The sequence below is a fragment of the Lynx rufus genome, unplaced genomic scaffold, assembly GCF_022079265.1.
Source record: "Lynx rufus isolate CCGP_SWC_20201006 ecotype Redwood Valley unplaced genomic scaffold, mLynRuf1.p SCAF_3, whole genome shotgun sequence".
NCBI lineage: Eukaryota > Metazoa > Chordata > Mammalia > Carnivora > Felidae > Lynx > Lynx rufus.
In genome coordinates this window covers 78,097,622-78,115,162 of record NW_025814845.1, presented here as the reverse complement: position 1 = coordinate 78,115,162, position 17,541 = coordinate 78,097,622, and the positions used below count along the sequence as shown (strand labels likewise).

The following is a 17,541-nucleotide window of genomic DNA, read 5'->3' as shown; positions in this document are numbered from 1 at the left end:
TTAAAAGTGAATATCCCTTTTGTCAAGAGAAGGTTCAATTTAAGTCTTTATACCACTCAGTGCCCAGACTAATGGTTTAAGTTCTAGAAAACCTGATACTTGTATGAAACTTAAGCTTGAAAAATAAAAAGGTACATTTTATGTAATCTATACTTCAAAGACATAAATTTGAAATTGATACTTGCATGGCTTTATATCCCATATAGTAAATTTCTACCAGAGATAGGACAGAATAATAGTCTTGATGCAAAATGCAAATAATGAAAGAGGTGGTGAGTTTGCAGCTTCTTAGTTCAAAAGAACTAGTTTCTAGTTAATGCCAGTCTTAACTGCAAAAACAAGACTGTAAGCCTAAAATGAACTGAGTAAATTATTGACTGTACCTTCACTCATACTTAGTCTTTGCTTACTCTTTCAAAGCTTATCTCCTTAAATATCAGCATTTTAACAATTGCTTTTGAAGGCTAAATTTACTTCTACACAGAATGCAGCAGCCCTCTGTCTTTCTGGAATCTGTATCTGTGTTTTTTGTTTTTTGTTTTTTTTTTTTGTCAATTCATTCTCTCTGCAGACATTAGCATGTTTATTATTACTTTGTGTTGATAGAGGGAGACGTTTTGGACTGGCTTTCTACTTGGAAATCTTGCATGAAACAGAGTCACCTAGTTTGCCTCATAATTCCATTTCCTGATGTGTAGGAATGTCAAATATGACCAAGTAGTACTAGCACTTTTCATCAAACCATATCCAATATCTCTTGAGCTATAAAGATGATTCAACTCAGTTTAGGGCAAAACTAGACAGAACTTAAATATAAATAAATAAATAAATAAATAAATAAATAAAGCAGTCTGAGAGGATCTGAAATCTGGAATTAGATGACTATTGTAGAGAAAGATTAAAGTTTAGTTTAAAGATTAAAGTTTTTCTCTTTTAGAGAAAAGCCATACCCAGAAGTGCACCAAAAGGCTATGTTTCAGACAAACAGTGAGTACCAGCCACTGGATTAGTCCAAGGCAGCAATAGGTAGGTGGAGCATCCAAAGGTGAAGACCTGGAGGAAGAGTAGGCAGCTGGTCTGTTAGGAAATGTGTCAGAGAGAAATACGCCTCCAGCCATGAATCACTACTTGTTCATGAATTCACTACTTGCATACTACTGAATATCTGCGATGTTGTCAGACCTTATGCTACTGACTCAAAATAAGAGTCGTGAACAAGGTAGACATATTTTCCTTAACGGAGCCAAGAGTTAAGTGAGGGAGGTAAACAAATGGTAATTATACATACATGATTATATAAATATTATTGGTGTAAGAATATTTTCAATAAATGCCATTCTGTGCTATAGGACCATATGGCAAAATATAACCCAGTCAATAGAACTGTAGAAGGTTCTCTGAGATGATATTTAAACAGCTCTGATCAGTTAGGAAAGAGGCTGTCAAAAGTAAAGCAGGGACAATTCCATAGGGATTAAAACACTGAATCATTGCTAATGCACAGATTCAAAAATGGGGTAGGCAGGAGCCAAGTTTTTAAAAATTGAAGCAGAAAGGAAAAGTTACTACAGTTGGAAGGATAATTTGATGACAAACCAGAGAACAATTAGTACAATTTAGATTCTTTTGTCCTTGCACTTCTGCCTTTCTACAATCACCATAAGCTCCATCTCTGACCAGTTTAAGCTGAGGACTGATCTTAGTGAAGGAAAGACTGAATTAAATATCTTCAGCCATAGGAAGAGGAGTACAAGGATTTTGAATCTCCTGGGATCTAAGAAGAATGGAAAAAAGTTAAAGGATATTATCTTTTGGGGCACACGAGTGGCTCAGTCTGTTGAGCAACGACTCGGCTCAGGTAATGATTTCACAGTTCATGAGTTTGAGCGAGCCCTCCATCGGGCTCTGTGCTGACAGCTAAGAGCTTGGAGCCTGCTTCAGATTCTGTGTCTCGCTCTCTCTCTGCTCTTCTCCTGCTTGTGCTCTGTCTCTCTTTCTCTCTCAAAAATAAATAAACATTAAAAAAATTAAAAGAAAAAGATATTATCTCTCTACAACCTATGGTATAAGGATAGAGAGATATTGAAGGTGTCCCACTATTTCAATTAATTTTTAAAAAAAAATCAGTATATGTTTATTGAGTAGCCAATACATGCCTAACACTGCTATTCTTGGAGATGCAAAAGTGAACATAATTAGTTTTTATACTGGGATGTTCATCATTTAGTACGGAAGACAGTAACTACACTAGAGTCTGATAAATGATATTATAAGGTTGAGTTCTAAAACATCACACAAAAGAGCAGATAATCTAGACTTAAAGAGTTGAGAAAAATTTCCTGGAGAAAGTAACATTTAAACTGAGATGATTAGGGGCCCCTGGGTGGCTCAGTTGGTTAAGTGTCTGACTTCAACGCAGGTTATGATGTCACAGTTTGTGACTTTGAGCCCAGCGTCGGGTTCTGTGCTGACAGCTCAGAGCCTGGAGCTGCCCCTCCCTCGCTCACACTCTGTCTGTCTCTCAAGTATAAATAAACATAAAAAAAGTAAAAATAAATAAATAAATAATAAATTGAAATAATTAATGAGTAGAAAACAAATCATTATTGAAAACATAGGATCACCAAAGAGAAAATGTGAAGTGAAAAGGAAACAACACACCAAGGAGAGTTAGAGGAAGGATGAATAGCTTTTTACAAAATGGGTAGAGGAAGGAAAGCCCCAAAAGAAGAGTATGAAGGATTATCCACAGAACAGAAGGAAAAAGACTCATACACACACTCAGAATGCAAGGAAAGAGAACATTTCAAGAAAAAGGATCTACAGACCATGCCAAAAAGTAGCAATTCAAAGAATCCTTTAATATCTTTTAGTTTTAGCAACAGAGAGTTTGTTGGCCATCTTAGCTAAAGCAGTGGTAATGAGAGGATGAAGTCAGGAGCCCAGCTGCAGTTTGCTGAGGATTGTTTGGGAGGCAAGAATATACTGATAAAAAGTATAGACAAATGAACAATGTTTCTTAGGTTCCTACAGGTTGCAGAACATTCAGGGAAGAGTCCTCTGGTTTTCAGTCTACTATGGTCATAGTTGATGTACTCTGGGTCTAAACCAACTTAGTCTTAATAATGCAGATGCCAAGCTCAAGCACTGTTGACTTGTAAAGTGGTGATGTTTGGTTTCCCATGTCCAGCCTCTGTAAGTGTATCACAAAGCCATTCTCCACTGAGATCCTGCCATTTGCAAGATGCTATGGGCCTCATAAAAACTCTATTCCTTTTACAGTTTTGGAAAGGAGTTTCTCCCAACCTTTCTTCATTTAGTAACCTTTGCTTTGTACATCTCTCACTTTTGAGACAATTCCATGGAATTCTATAACTGTTATAAACAAAACCTAGGAGAGCACTTAAATCCTTGTGCTTAGAAATAACCTCCTTTGGAACTGACTACTCTTCAGCCCTCAAGTGAAGGAAACATAACATGGACCACCTTCTTGGAATCAGAAAGGGAAAATGTATATAACAATCTGAGCAAAATCCAAGTTAATGTTTCAATAAATCATCCTGCTGCATCAGGTATTGTTTGTGAAAATTTCATCTTTCTCTATAGTTTACATTGCTGGACTTTTGTTTTTTCTGCGGAATTCAGAGACAATTTATTATTTCCATTAAACTACATTAAAGATACATTAAAGATCATTTGACCATTCAACCTTATATTTTTAAAATCCAATCCCTTTAAGGTTTACATTTCTGTAGTAAATTGTTTTATTTTCTGAAATATCTCATTTTCTCCTCTTAAAATTAGATATGCATAGTTCTTATGCACTAAACTAATAAGTTTGAAGAATTAATGCATGGATTCATCAGTTTTATCTTTACCTAAATTAGTTAACTATATAGACATTTCAAATAAAAAGAATATAGACACTTGATATTTTTAACTATAACGGAAGGAGCAGCTGCCACCACCATAGGAAATTCATTTAAATGCATTATCTGAGGGAGTTAGATATACTCATTATCATATGGAAGTTTTTCTTGTGTGTACAGAAGTCTTTAAAGATCAGTTATCTCTCATGAATGTTTTTATCCTTTTGTTTATTTGCTAATGATACCCTTCCCATCAATGGCTAAGTTTGTGGTATTTCTGAGGTTAATAATTTCCTTTCACTTTTTGGGTTCCAGAATATGACTAGAGGTTGTATATGTTCATGGGGTTATCTCTTTACTTGTATATATACATATGCATATATATATGCACAGAGATTTTTATTCCTTTGTTGGGTTATTTATTTCCTACAATCCAAAGTGGATTTTGCTCTTCCAGCTCAATGGAATTGAGCTCATGTGTAATCCAGCTCATGTGGAACAGGGCTCCACAATTCAAAATACCAGCTTGGTCTAATATGTGCGAGACAAACACATCTGTCTAAGGTCACTATAATGAGTTTACACTGAAAATCTAGATACCTGAAAAATGGAAAACAACTTACTGAGTCTTTTAATGCCGTGTTTTACTTCATGTTTCATAGATTGAAAGTATACATCAGTGTAACAATATTATAGCCCACAAACACGACTTTCATATTTTTTTCATTTTTGTCTTTTAAAATTCTCTTCACTTATTTTTAACTGATATAATGTGAGAGAGCTGTGCTTTCTATGTTTGTACTCTGAAACCCTGAATGAGAAAAGTTGTGAAGAATCTAACAATCTCATAAGTATATCACATAAGGATGTGCAGTTACCAGGTTTTGGCCTTTTTGTAACCTTGCAATATCTAAAATCTCTTTTTCTCCCTGCCTTTGGCCAAGAGAGCAGATGGATAATTACACTCCTCAAAAGATAAATTAAAGAAAGAATTTGGACCAACAGGGCTATTGAAATACAGTGCTAATGGAGGATTGTGGAGAAATGGCCAAATAAGAGTCTCGGATGACCTTATTTTCCTCCTGGTGACAGTGCTTTCCAGATTAAAAGCTGTTTTCTTTTATTGAAATAGAATAGTGGCAAACATTGAACCTGCTTTGTAAGACATACATCAAGAGAGAAAATATTTCACCACAATGACATGACCTGACATTTTAAAGCAGATAACAAATGACATCTTGTCAATGGCACCAATTTATTATTCTCTCTCTTGTACCTTGGTGCCACAGCAGGATACACATTCCTTTTAATCATGAGACTGTGTTAAACAAATTTTTACCAGCAGAGACTCTAAAATGCCCCTCATCGTTTCCAAGTATCCTGACCTCTCAGCTGTCCCCACTATAGCATATAAAGACAAAGGCTATGCTAAATTTTTCATCATTTTATTCCATTTCAGATCCAATTATGTGAGGGTCTTCCATCACTTACATGGGAGTATATGCTATAACATGAAGTGCCACACATTAATCAGACTCTTTCTATCCAGCAGGCACCAGTGCTAAATCACACTACTCTACAAAAAGGAACATGAAATGGATGCAAATGTACAAGGAGGGTGCTCTCTTCTGTGCAGTTACAATAGGAGGTGACTTGCATGGGTGGCCTCCCCATCAAGTCCTAGAGACTCTCAAAGTAAATTTTATTTTTCATGTTTTCTACTACATTCTTCCCCAAAAGGACCCTCTTCTGCTACTTGCTTTAATGTCCCTCTGCCAGTTTATATCATAGAATCCACCACTTTGAACACTGCCCTGGGCAATGACTTTCTAGTTGAACTCTTGTAACTAATCAGCCTGTAAGTTGAGAAATGACCAGCTTGACTCTCGCTCAGGCCTCTTTCTCAGCAATGAAAAATCTCCCTTTATTTCAACAGTATCCTACACATTACAACAAGACTGTAGATGTCAAATATTTCTGACTAATGACATTAAAATTGTGGATCTGAGAGAAGCAGAACAACGTATGTTACTAAGTAATCGTAAAGATATTTAGGATTAATAGCATTTTCTTAATAACATTTTAAATTATATTTAGGTTGTAGTTTCAGACGCCATCATGAAGATGAGTAGCTTATAATTAGAAAAGACATATATGAAAGGTACACTATAAAGTCAAGTAAACTTCATTTGAAAAACTGATGGGGAAGATAATTATCTTCTTTTGCACAAGATAGGATAAGGTTTATAGTTTAAGACACACATGGATTTAAGTACCACTTAAATATCTATGTTTGGCAAGTTATATAACTCTTTAAACTCTTGGTTTGTTCCTTTATGAAATAGGGATGATGTTATTATCTATTTCATAGAATCTGGAAGGATTTGATGAGCTAATATCTATAAAGCTTCAGGCACAATGGCTGACAACTCTAACCGCTCAATAAATATCAGTTTGCATTATTATCATAATGAAATTCAAAGTATGCCTAAAACAAAACAAAACAAAACAAAACAAAACAAAACAAAACAAAATATAATTGTTTCTTTGAATATTTCCAAGGATTGATTGAGAGGAATAATCTCAATTGCTTTACATTTGAACTGTGGATTTGAAAGACTTATTGAAAAAATATTTTCCTTAAGAAAGACTTCCATAATAAAGTCTTAGCAGATAGCCTAAGAAACAAATTAAGATCAAAGTTCATAAAGATGTAAGGATAAAACAGTGATTAAGATAATTCCACAATATTAAAGGAGGGCACAATCACTCCACTTAAAAACAAAAAAAAATTAAATACTTTAGAATTGCATGCATTCCTAGGAATATTGGGCCAATCTTCCAGCTTCCACTCTAAACATAAATAAGAAATGCATATATCACAACTCACACCAATTGAGGCTCTGGGAGCAGTCAGATCTGATGGTTTCATTCATTCCAGATTTCTGTAATGATTTGAAATAATTCTAATTTCTTCATTTTCAATTAAAATTAAGGTATTCTGTTGTACAATGAGCACATTTGGGGGGATTACATATAAAACAAGATAGGCAAATATTTCAGTGACTTCTGTAAAATAGTCATTTTCTAAATTAGTGTAATATATATTTATAGTCTAAAAGAAATGAAGATGTTCCACATTTATTATTTTGTGAATATAACACACACCCTTATCCTTTCACGTCTAGTTTTTAGAACAAAAGAGAAAATCTTTAAACCAAATAACTGGGGGCTGTGAACTAAAATAATTCCTTACCTTATATTATATAATTCAGAGTCAAGTGGTCATACATTAGTTAAATTTTTAGAAAGTTTCATTCTAACTTGTTGTTTAGGCTATTAATATATTGGAATTTTAAAATGTATTTTAAATTACCCATGGGCACCCTTAGCATATTTTGGATTCAAATGATTCTCCCACTAGGAATGTTTATATGGGCAGTATGTGTATGGAATATTTCAGGGTATCGTATTTGTTTTTATCAGCTGTTGGTTTGGGATGGTGAGCATCAGTTACCAGGGTTAATAAGAGTTCACAGATAATGAGGCAAGATAGACAAAGGATTAAGGGATAAGGGATATCACCGAATTTTAATCAAGGTACAGTTTTCATATTGCATCATCTTGCACATCACCCTGAATATAGAAAAAGAAAGCCAAAGTATTCACTTTTTTTCTCCTATAATAAATCTTAACATCCTCTGTTTCAGTGATGCGATCATTTTTCCTTCTTAAATGGACTTTGTAACTTAGACTCATTTTTTTAATTTATCCTTATTCTTAAAATTTTTTTTAATGTTTATTTTTCTGAGAGAGAGACACACACAGAGTGAGAGCAGGGAAGGGCAGAGAGAAGAAGGAGACACAGAATCCGAAGCAGGCTACGGGCTCTGAGCTGTCAGCACAGAGACCGACATGGGGCTCAAACCCACGAACGGGGAGATCATGATCTGAGCCGAAGTCTGATGCTTAACCGACTGAGCCATCCAGTCACCCCCATCCTTATTCTTTAATTCCCTAATCTAATTCTATTTCCCTTATTTCCTTTTATTCCTTTCTCTTCCTTCTCATTCCCACTGACACAAGGAGAGTTCAGCTCCACAAAACCTCAAATGTACATTTATTGCAACAATCTCTTAGTAGTATGCTTCACTGATTTGCTAGTTTTCACTTCAGCCCAATGTGACTTATTCTGGCTCTTTTAGTTTTACTTTTTTAAAAAAAATAATCAATAGATTTATAGTAAATATGAATTTCTATTTGGAACCATAAGAAATATAAGATTCAGGTCGACTTCATACTGTTTAGACTATATGTGATAAAAAGATCAATACCAGTATGTGAGACTTAATGACAAATGGATACTACTTATTATTATAATAGCTACCTCAAGGAGAGGAGAGTGAGTTGAGCTGGCACTACAGTAAACCTGGGGACTTTGATAATTAGAGTAGAGTTGGGAGCCCATTCTGGGGAAGATGGTAAGAAAAGCGCATGAGCTAAATAAGGGAGCAGATAAATACACACTGTGTAGCAAGAGCACAGTGAGCTGACTTCACTGACTGGCACAGTAAATTCGGAATGACTGGCTGGCACCAAAGCAAGTACAGCCTTAGATACTAAAGTCAGGAGATCCAGACTTTACTGTATAAGCAGTTGAAGTATTTTTGTTAGGGAAGTTACATATACAGAGGCATGTGTTTGGTTGAATTTAAGGGAGAAGAGATGGAAGAAGGGACGGTAGATGGGAAAAAAAAGAAGTAGCATCTATTCAGCATCTTCTGTGGTTTCATTCAGTTCACTGAAAGGTACCAAGTTATGGAATGACAGTACAAACATTAATTTCTGATGGTCCTTTCTCTCCAGGAAATTACAGATTAATGGGCCAACAGATGCATCATGTTAATGTATAGGCATTTCTTTTATAATCATACATATGTTCCTGAAAAATACTTATGTGTTCAAAAACTGTACATTAAAAGTAACAGAGCTTAAAGGAAAAAAAAATAGGATTGGGCTGACTACTCAAAGCCTGTGTAACTTTGAAAACAGGGTACTAAGTAAAAGCAATAACAATCTTAACAAAAACAGAAGCACAGCTTTATCTCCACTAACATTTGCATCCATTAGCAAAGCCAGTTGATTTTGCTGATGTTTAACTCTTGCACTTATGCTTCCTTCTAAAGACTTTGAAAATATTCACCTATTACAGACCAGATACATCAAAATTTAAAAATCTAACCCAAAGTATTTAACACATGAGAAATATCTTCATAGATATGTCATCTCTACTTTCAAATTCCCTACATTAATGATTATTGTGGAAAGTGCAACAATATTTATTTATTCATTTATTCATTAAATTTTTTAAATGTTTGTTTATTTTAAATTTTTTTAACATTTATTTATTATTGAGAGACAGAGAGACAAAGAGCATGAGCAGGGGAGGGGTAGAGAGAGGGAGGGGACACAGAACCCAAAGCAGGCTCCAGGCTCTGAGCTGTCAGCACAGAGCCTGACGCGGGGCCCGAACCCACAAACTGTGAGATCATGACCCGAGCTGAAGTCAGTTGCCCAACGAACTGAGCCACCCAGGTACCGCGATGTTCATTTATTTTTGAGAGAGAGACAGAGAGAGAGAGTCAAGAGACAGAGTGCAAACAGGGGAGGGACAGAGAGGGAGGGAGACACAGAACCCAAAGCAGTCTCCAGGCTCTGAGCTGTCACCACAGAACCCGACATGGGGCTCGAACCCACAAACTGTGAGATCATGACCTGAGCCGAAGTTGGACACTTAACCGAATGAGCCATCCAGGCGCCCGGCAGCAATTTTTGAACCAACTAACCTTTTGCCTAAAATAAGATTTTCAGCTTTTTCCTTAGGGTTTTGATGTATTACTAACACATTGTTTGTAATTGTGAGAATGTTTGCTCATGATCTTTCAAAATAAAAACAGGCTTGGAAAAGTTATGAATGAACAAACATTATATTGACTCCTGCATTATATTATACCCTTCCCCTACTTAATCATAAATAAGCTAATTTTCATTAAATAAACACATATTGGAGCAGAATACATTGAAATAATAATAAATTTTAAGTAGAGGTTACAAAGGATATCAAGATATCACAGAGAAGGGATTGTTTATCCCTGGGAAGGGATCCTTAAACAAGTGACATCTTAACCGAATTTTGAGGAATAAACAAGTAACCGCTGACTGGGTAAAGATGCTGCATTCTCCCTGACGGAGAGAGAATGAAGCACAGCAAGAGTGTATACATTCCTTACTAGCAGAGCTAGTAAGTTATTGGAGCTAGTATTTGAACACAAGCAATATAGTTCCTAGTGTTCACTCTATGCCACTATGCATATTAGTTTTTCTTATGCCTACTATTTAGAATGCATTTCCATAGGTCAAGTGAGAAATATTAAAGGCCCAAATAATATCACTGATGCTAGTAATGGAGAAGACACTATGAACTGAAGAATCATTTAGTAACTTAGTTCACTGATTTGATGTAGGGGTGAAAAGAGAAAAACTTGTTTCTGGCAAGGGCAACTGACTATTGCAATGACAGTATCAGTAACTGAACTTTGGAATGAAAGAGGAGGAACAGGCCTTGAGAAAAGATGCTAAGTTCTCTTTTGAGTATGTTGAAGTTGATGTGCCTATGGAAGAGTCAAATAAAGTGGTACAGCTGTAGGGCTGGAGCTCAGAGAGTAGCTCAAGACTGAAAACATAAATCTGTAATTGGTAATTGGTAATCTGTAATTGGTAATCACTTGCATACAAGTGACTGTTCAAAGTACGAACACACATGAGATTTCACTCCACAGTAGCTTAAGTCAACACCTAAGCACCAAGCAGAGGAGACTGAGTTCACATGAAAGACTATGAAGTGGGGCACGTGGGTAGCTCAGTTGGTTATGCATCCGACTCTTGATTTCAGCTCAGGTCATGGTCTCACCCTTGGTGAGAATGAGCCCTGTGTTGGGTTCTGTGATGGGTGTGAAGCATGCTTAAGATTCTTTCTTTCTTTCTTCCTCTGCCCCTTCCCTACAAATGCTCTAGGAAGGAAGGAAGGAAGGAAGGAAGGAAGGAAGGAAGGGAAAGAAAGAAAGAAAGAAAGAAAGAAAGAAAGAGAGAAAGAAAGAAAGAAAGAAAGAAAGAAAGAAAGAAAGAAGAAATCCTATAAAGAGACAGTTCTAGAAGTAGGAGAGAGTCATGGAAGCGAAAAGAAGAGAGAATTCAAGAAGGGATGAGTGGAAAATGTAAATTCAGTAGAGGGGTCTATTTTAAAACAGGCAGGTGACTGAACCCCTAAATTTAAGTTAAAGGATGGGTAGAGAAGCAAGTCTGATTCCAGTAAGCTAAGAAATACAGAATTGAATAAGTATATAGAGTGAAGAAAGAATCTCCTTCAAAAACATTTTTCCTGGAATAGCAAAAGAGGATCAGGATGGTGACTCAAGTTTAGATCTTAAGGATCAGAGAGGGACATTTAAGGATGAGAAGATTCAAATGTGTTTAATGATTAAGGAAAAGAGTAAGTAGATATGGATATTTAGGCTATAGCAGAGAAGGGGTATTATTAATAGAACAAATTCCTGAATTCGATAGTGTGGGAAGTGATCAAAAGAGGGAAGGGCTGACATTGAACAAAGGGAGGGAAAACTCTTGTTTCTAAAACTGGAAGCAAGGGAATGAGAAAGGGGCGTAGTTAGATAAAGTTATTGGTGTGAAAGCAGGGAGATGAGATACCTGGCAGCCTCACTTGTGTATGAAAGGTTGAAGGCAAAAGTCATGTTTGAGATTAAATGGAACGAAAACAGGTACTATGGCTGATGGAGAATGGTGAAGGTTCAGAATTGTTCTGAAAGTAAAGGGGCAAGAAGAAGCTGGTTAAAAAAAATAATGAATTATTATTGGGAATCTAGCCACCCCTTGTGGCTCCAAATTTACAGAACTGAATGATTTTCTTTAGTAATTCTCAACATTGAGACGATAGATTTTCCTCAGTGGGTACAGTAGGCCTATGCTAAGTCTTCAGATAAATGATTTCAGGTTATCCTCACATCAAACTTGTAAGGCAGCTATTTTTAATCTCCATTTTACAGATGATATGACTAAGTTTTGAGTAATTTGTTTAAAATTTGACAAGGTTGTCCAACCCAGGTTCATATCAACACCAAAATCTATGTTCTTTGTACCACAGCCAGGTATGGAAATGGGAACAAATAAATGGAGGAACCGGAGGCTTATGTGTACTGGAGAAATGACAGTGGGAATGGAGTGAAGAGACTTGTACATAAAGCCAAAACACAAGAAAGTCTTTGACTTGTTTTACATGGTAGGTGAGAGAGAAAAAACAGACAATGCTTCTATTTTTTTCAGGAGCTTGAAGGAATGGTAGTAACTTGATAGCAGTCAGAGGCATGGCAATGGAATTTGGCTTTAGGGAAAATGGATAATTTGATTCAGGATGTTGTGTTTGAGGCTATAAATGGGACATGTGGCTAGAAATATCCGGGTAGCAATTTAGAGTTTGGAACAGGAGTTTGAAAGAGATAGGGTTGGAAATAAGGATTTGTATCTCATTTTGCCTGAGAGCATGAATGCAAAGGAGAAGGAGAAAGACTTGAATAAAGTATACATTTAAAGTTGAATGGCATACACACAAATTTATGACATACAGGAAAGGGACAGCCAGACTGGTAGGAGGAGAATTATGAGAAGGCTGTGCCATATGAACCAAAAGAAGTCTGGTGTTCATGAATTGCTTCTCAGAACCTAAGAACAGAAAATGGAAATGGTAATTTAGGTATCTCCATATTACACTATATATATGTTTTCAAATTTTTTAACATTTATTCACTGTTCAGAGACAGAGAGAGACAGAGTGTGAGCAGGGGAGGGACAGAGAGAGAGGGAGACACAGAATCTGAAGCAGTCTCCAGGCTCTGAGCTGTCAGTACAGAGTCCAACACAGGGCTCAAACCCACGAACTGTGAGGTCATGACCTGAGCCAAAGTCAGACGCTTAACTGACTGAGCCACCAAGGCGCCCCCATACTACACTGTATGATTATTGACGTCAGAAAGGACAACTTCTAAAAAAAGAGGTAGAAGAGAATCTACTTTAGAATTATATGTGCATTCAAATACGAATGGCACTTATTTACTTAACAGACACATATTCTGATCACAAATTGAAAAATGTAACTTCCAAGTACCACCCTTTATAATTTCCTTTATAATTTCTGTACCAACCAGCCTGATGGCAAATTCACCTAGGTTCTGGATGGGTTACCTTCATCAGCACAAGTATTTGCCATTCATTTTCTGTTTAACCCAGTCTCATTTTCATTCCCTTTTCTTGGGGCTGTCTTGATGTTTCTCATCCTTCTTCCATTTCTAAACTCCAAGGGACCTACCTGCCACCAGCAAAGTAGCTCAAAAGGAGTGATCCTGCCACATTGTCTCCCAAAGTCCACACTAGTCTTTTTCTCACCATGTAGACTACCCTGGTATATGGTTCTCAGTGTTGGCACCTCTGTGGCCTTTGTTCTGCTAACTCTCTTGCACTAACCCCACCAAAACCATTGTCCTTTGATGTCCAGCCTCTAAAGCTCTAAGAATATTTTTCTGGGCCTGGCTGCCAAAGAATGGTCTGTTCCCCTATGCCTTTCTGAGGACTGCAAGTATCAGGTGTTAATGGTTACTCTTACTGCTCTATAAGGTCCTCTTGATCACTTCTGTGGGGCTGCTGACGGCCAGAGCAGGAAAGGTATTAGTCTCTGTGAGCTGAGGATGTGAGCAAAGATAAGCCTTGCATCTCACTCTATTTTTTCTTTCTTTTTTCCCACTCCTCTTAGCTCTGAGAATTCTTTATGTGGTCTTGCAACCAGAAGAAAAAAGACATCATCTCTATACTAATTTCACAGCCTCAATCTTTTTTTTCCCTTTACTTTCACTGAATACTTTTACAATTAGAAGCTCAGGATAAGGGGGGGGGGGTGTTTGTGTTTTGCTCCTGGGGTAAAATCTGGCTTCTTGCCTCTCAGTCATACAGACTCAAGTGGGAAAATGGAAAATACATGCTGCTTTTATCTCATGTCATTAATCTTCCTTATTTATCACATCTTCTTCCAGAATAGAATTTAGACAGCTTTTATGTATTTAGATAAACTGAAATAAAAAAAACAATAGATAATGAGGGAGAAGAGAAAGAAGGAAAGTAGAAGAAGGAAATACGAGATGAATTTCAAGAGTGCCATGAAGGCTTCAAAATTTGCTTGAGGCAGGCCACATACTTGACTCTTCAGTTCTGAAGCAAAGAAAAGAGGGCAACATTGGGGGAAACAAGTTACCCAATGCCCGTAAAAAAGGAAACCCACCTGTTGCTTAGAAGAAGGCCAATTATTCCTGGCACAGAGTCCAGAGAAACATTCCTCCTTTGAGTCCTCATAAAAAGGACACTGTGACATAGTGAACAGTGTCCTCAAGAAATTGTTGTAGAAACTACATGGAGGAGTTTTATGGGACTGTTTGTTACAGTCCTTCAGTGCAAGCACAGGGCACAATGCCAAGGCAAAAGCACAGCTTTCCAAAGGTGTTTCTGTGGGGAATAACATTTGGCCAACTAAGTGTGCATTTCTCTGTTCATCAGCCTTATCCATAGGTTGGTTTTAATAGTTTCTCTAGGTGGATTGCATTGCATTTCAGGAAATCTTCCACAGATATTATTCTCTTAACTAAAGTTTTGATGGGTGCTGAATGGCAATAGTTTGTAGTTGGGTTCCCTAACAAGTGATGGGGGCACAACTACTTTGTGTTATTGATGAAGAACAGAGCCATACATTTTATTGTTATGTGGCCTGGGAGCAGATCAGCATTTCTAAGGCAGGAGGAGGGACCTTAGAAGGATCTGGGGGGGATAGCTATGCCATTTCTACTCAGAAATATCCACTGGGAAAAGTTGGTCCCAAATTTCCTCATCAGACAGTTTGAAGTCTGCTTTAACTCAGAGATTAAAAAGGTCTCTTGATTCTGGCCACAGTAATTTCAGCCTGGAAAAAAAGAAAGTATATCGTGCATAATTTAAAAACTCAGAGCAATTACAAAACCCAGCATGGCCTCTATACACCATTTAACCTTGAGCATGGTAATTTCCAGGCATGGCCTGCAGGATAAATTGGTTGCAAATCATATATAGAAGTAAATAAATGAGTCAAAAATGTGTTCAAAATTAGGCTACAAGTCAAACAAGTGTTGCTTTGTATCTAACAAAAGCAGTGAGGTTGTTTTTAGTGAAGTTGATTAGCACTTCTTTTGGGGCAGTGATTAAGTAGTAGACCAACCTGGAATTTTAGAATTATAAAAGTGAAATGTATTTTTAACCAATACATTTTGTTTTGCTATTTTCAAAATATAATCATTAAAAAATGGAATTCAATATGCTAAGACATTTTGTTTCTCTAGCATGGCAATAGAGTTAACATTGAAGACCAGCTGTGGTAAAGAAAGGTTTCCGTCCATCATTGTATACATATTTTTTTATTTTTTACTTCTTTCTTTCTTTCTTTCTTTCTTTCTTTCTTTCTTTCTTTCTCTCTTTCTTTTTACCTTAGAGAGAGAGAGAGAGCATGAGCTGGGGAGAGGGGCAGAGGGAGAAAGAGAGAAAGAAAATCTTAATCAAGTTCCATGCTCAGCGCAGAGCTCAATGCAGGGTTCAATCCCAGGACTCTGGGATCATGACCTGAGCTGAAATCAAGAGTTGGATGCTCAACTGACTGAGCCACTTAGTGCCCCTACAGTTTTCTTAAACTAATGGTTAGACCTTAAACTTTGCCAAAGCAGAAAATACTTTGTTTTTGATTATTTTATCCCTGACCCTCAGCGCCATGCTTGGTACATAGTAGCTATTAATATCTGAAATAGCTGCTGTTATTACACTAAATATTGTTTTCTGGTATGACAAAAAAGGTAAAAATCTTTAAGAGATATTATAGTTTTTGTGTAAATGTTATACATTTAAAAATACAATATATATTTGTGTTAATATAGTATCTACTTTTATTTTTTTATTTTATTTTTTTTAAATTTTTTTTTTCAACGTTTATTTATTTTTGGGACAGAGGGAGACAGAGCATGAACGGGGGAGGGGCAGAGAGAGAGGGAGACACAGAATCGGAAACAGGCTCCAGGCTCTGAGCCATCAGCCCAGAGCTTGACGCGGGGCTCGAACTCACAGACCGCGAGATCGTGACCTGGCTGAAGTCGGACGCTTAACCGACTGCGCCACCCAGGCGCCCCTATAGTATCTACTTTTAATGAGTAATGCCTGATTCCTTCTTTAATTAAAAAAGAGGCTATCACATTTTAATCAATGGTCTATGATAGTAGAGGCATGATATTACCAACATGACATTTTTACAAGGCACATTTTCTTGCTTTTTTCAAATGAGATATCTCTAACTATAAGGTATGAGCAAAATAAATAACCCAATTATGATATAACATAGAAACTAAAAAAAATACAGAAAAGCTTATTGCAATATATTTCAAAGCTTATTTAATATGATGAAACATAAGCAGCTCCCCAAATTTTGGGGACTGATGTTTCTACATTTGCAGGTCATTATGGTAATTAAAATGTAGTAAACGCCACTGTTTTCTCATGTTACCATGATGCTTTCGTAAAGCTGATTAAGTGCTGAGTATTAGACTAAATGTCTTAGCAGGCTTAAAGGACAAAATTAGAACTTGAATTTAAGTTTGAGTTAATCCACGTTGCTATTTGCTTAGGTTTTGATAATAGTCCACCTAAAATAGCATGACTAATGGAGATTTTTATCTCTGAATAATATTCCTGCCAGCACCAACTGTTGAATGTTAAATATGAGATTTGGCAGGTGCAGAGATTTTTAGTCACCTTCAAAAAGCAGTATGCAGACACCCAAGCCAAACAGCTTATACACGAACAAAATCAACATCTAAACCATCTGCCAATAGAACAAACACGTCAGTCATCTTTCCATTTGATTGGCAGGATTCCTTGAAATGGATGGTTTTAAACATTATTTCTTATCCTAAAAACACACACGTGCACACACACAATTTCATTTACCTGGCAGTTAGGCTGGATTCTAGACAAAACTATGAGTATAAAAATGTCTTTATCTACTTCCCATTCCTCTTGTATTATGCTCACTTTGGCAGCACATATAGTAAAATTGGGATGCTCCAGAGAAGATTAGCAATGCCCCTATGCAAGGATGACACCCATTGCTCTTGTATTACCTGCTCCTCCATTGCCACTTTAAACCCCACAAGCCCATCCTAGTACCCATTATTAACCTATTAACTCTTGCATGCTGCTGTAGCAGTGACCGGGACAAGTGAATTCTTGCACTGATTCATCTCCTGTTATCCAACATATGCTTCTTAGGACTCTGCTTATAGGTGATGATATGTAGTCATTAAACCAGGTAAACAAATTCCTGATGGCTAACTACCCAGCAATGTAAAATTCCTAGTTTAGAAATTATTTGCCTTTATAAAATATGACTTTTCCCTCTCTAAAGGCCTTTATAGAGTAAGCATAATTTTTCTAAATGCTTGTTTCTCTTTAGTCTGCTTGGGAAATGTTTGGGAAATTGTTAGCCTTG

At 36.7% G+C, this 17,541-nt stretch overlaps 1 non-coding gene across 1 annotated transcript; it reads left to right on the top strand.

Moving 5' to 3' along the window:
- Positions 1 to 17,076: 17,076 nt before the first annotated feature.
- Positions 17,077 to 17,181, top strand: LOC124521435 (U6 spliceosomal RNA). The gene has a single exon (XR_006964522.1). It is a non-coding gene; the product is annotated as a U6 spliceosomal RNA (small nuclear RNA).
- Positions 17,182 to 17,541: the final 360 nt, after the last annotated feature.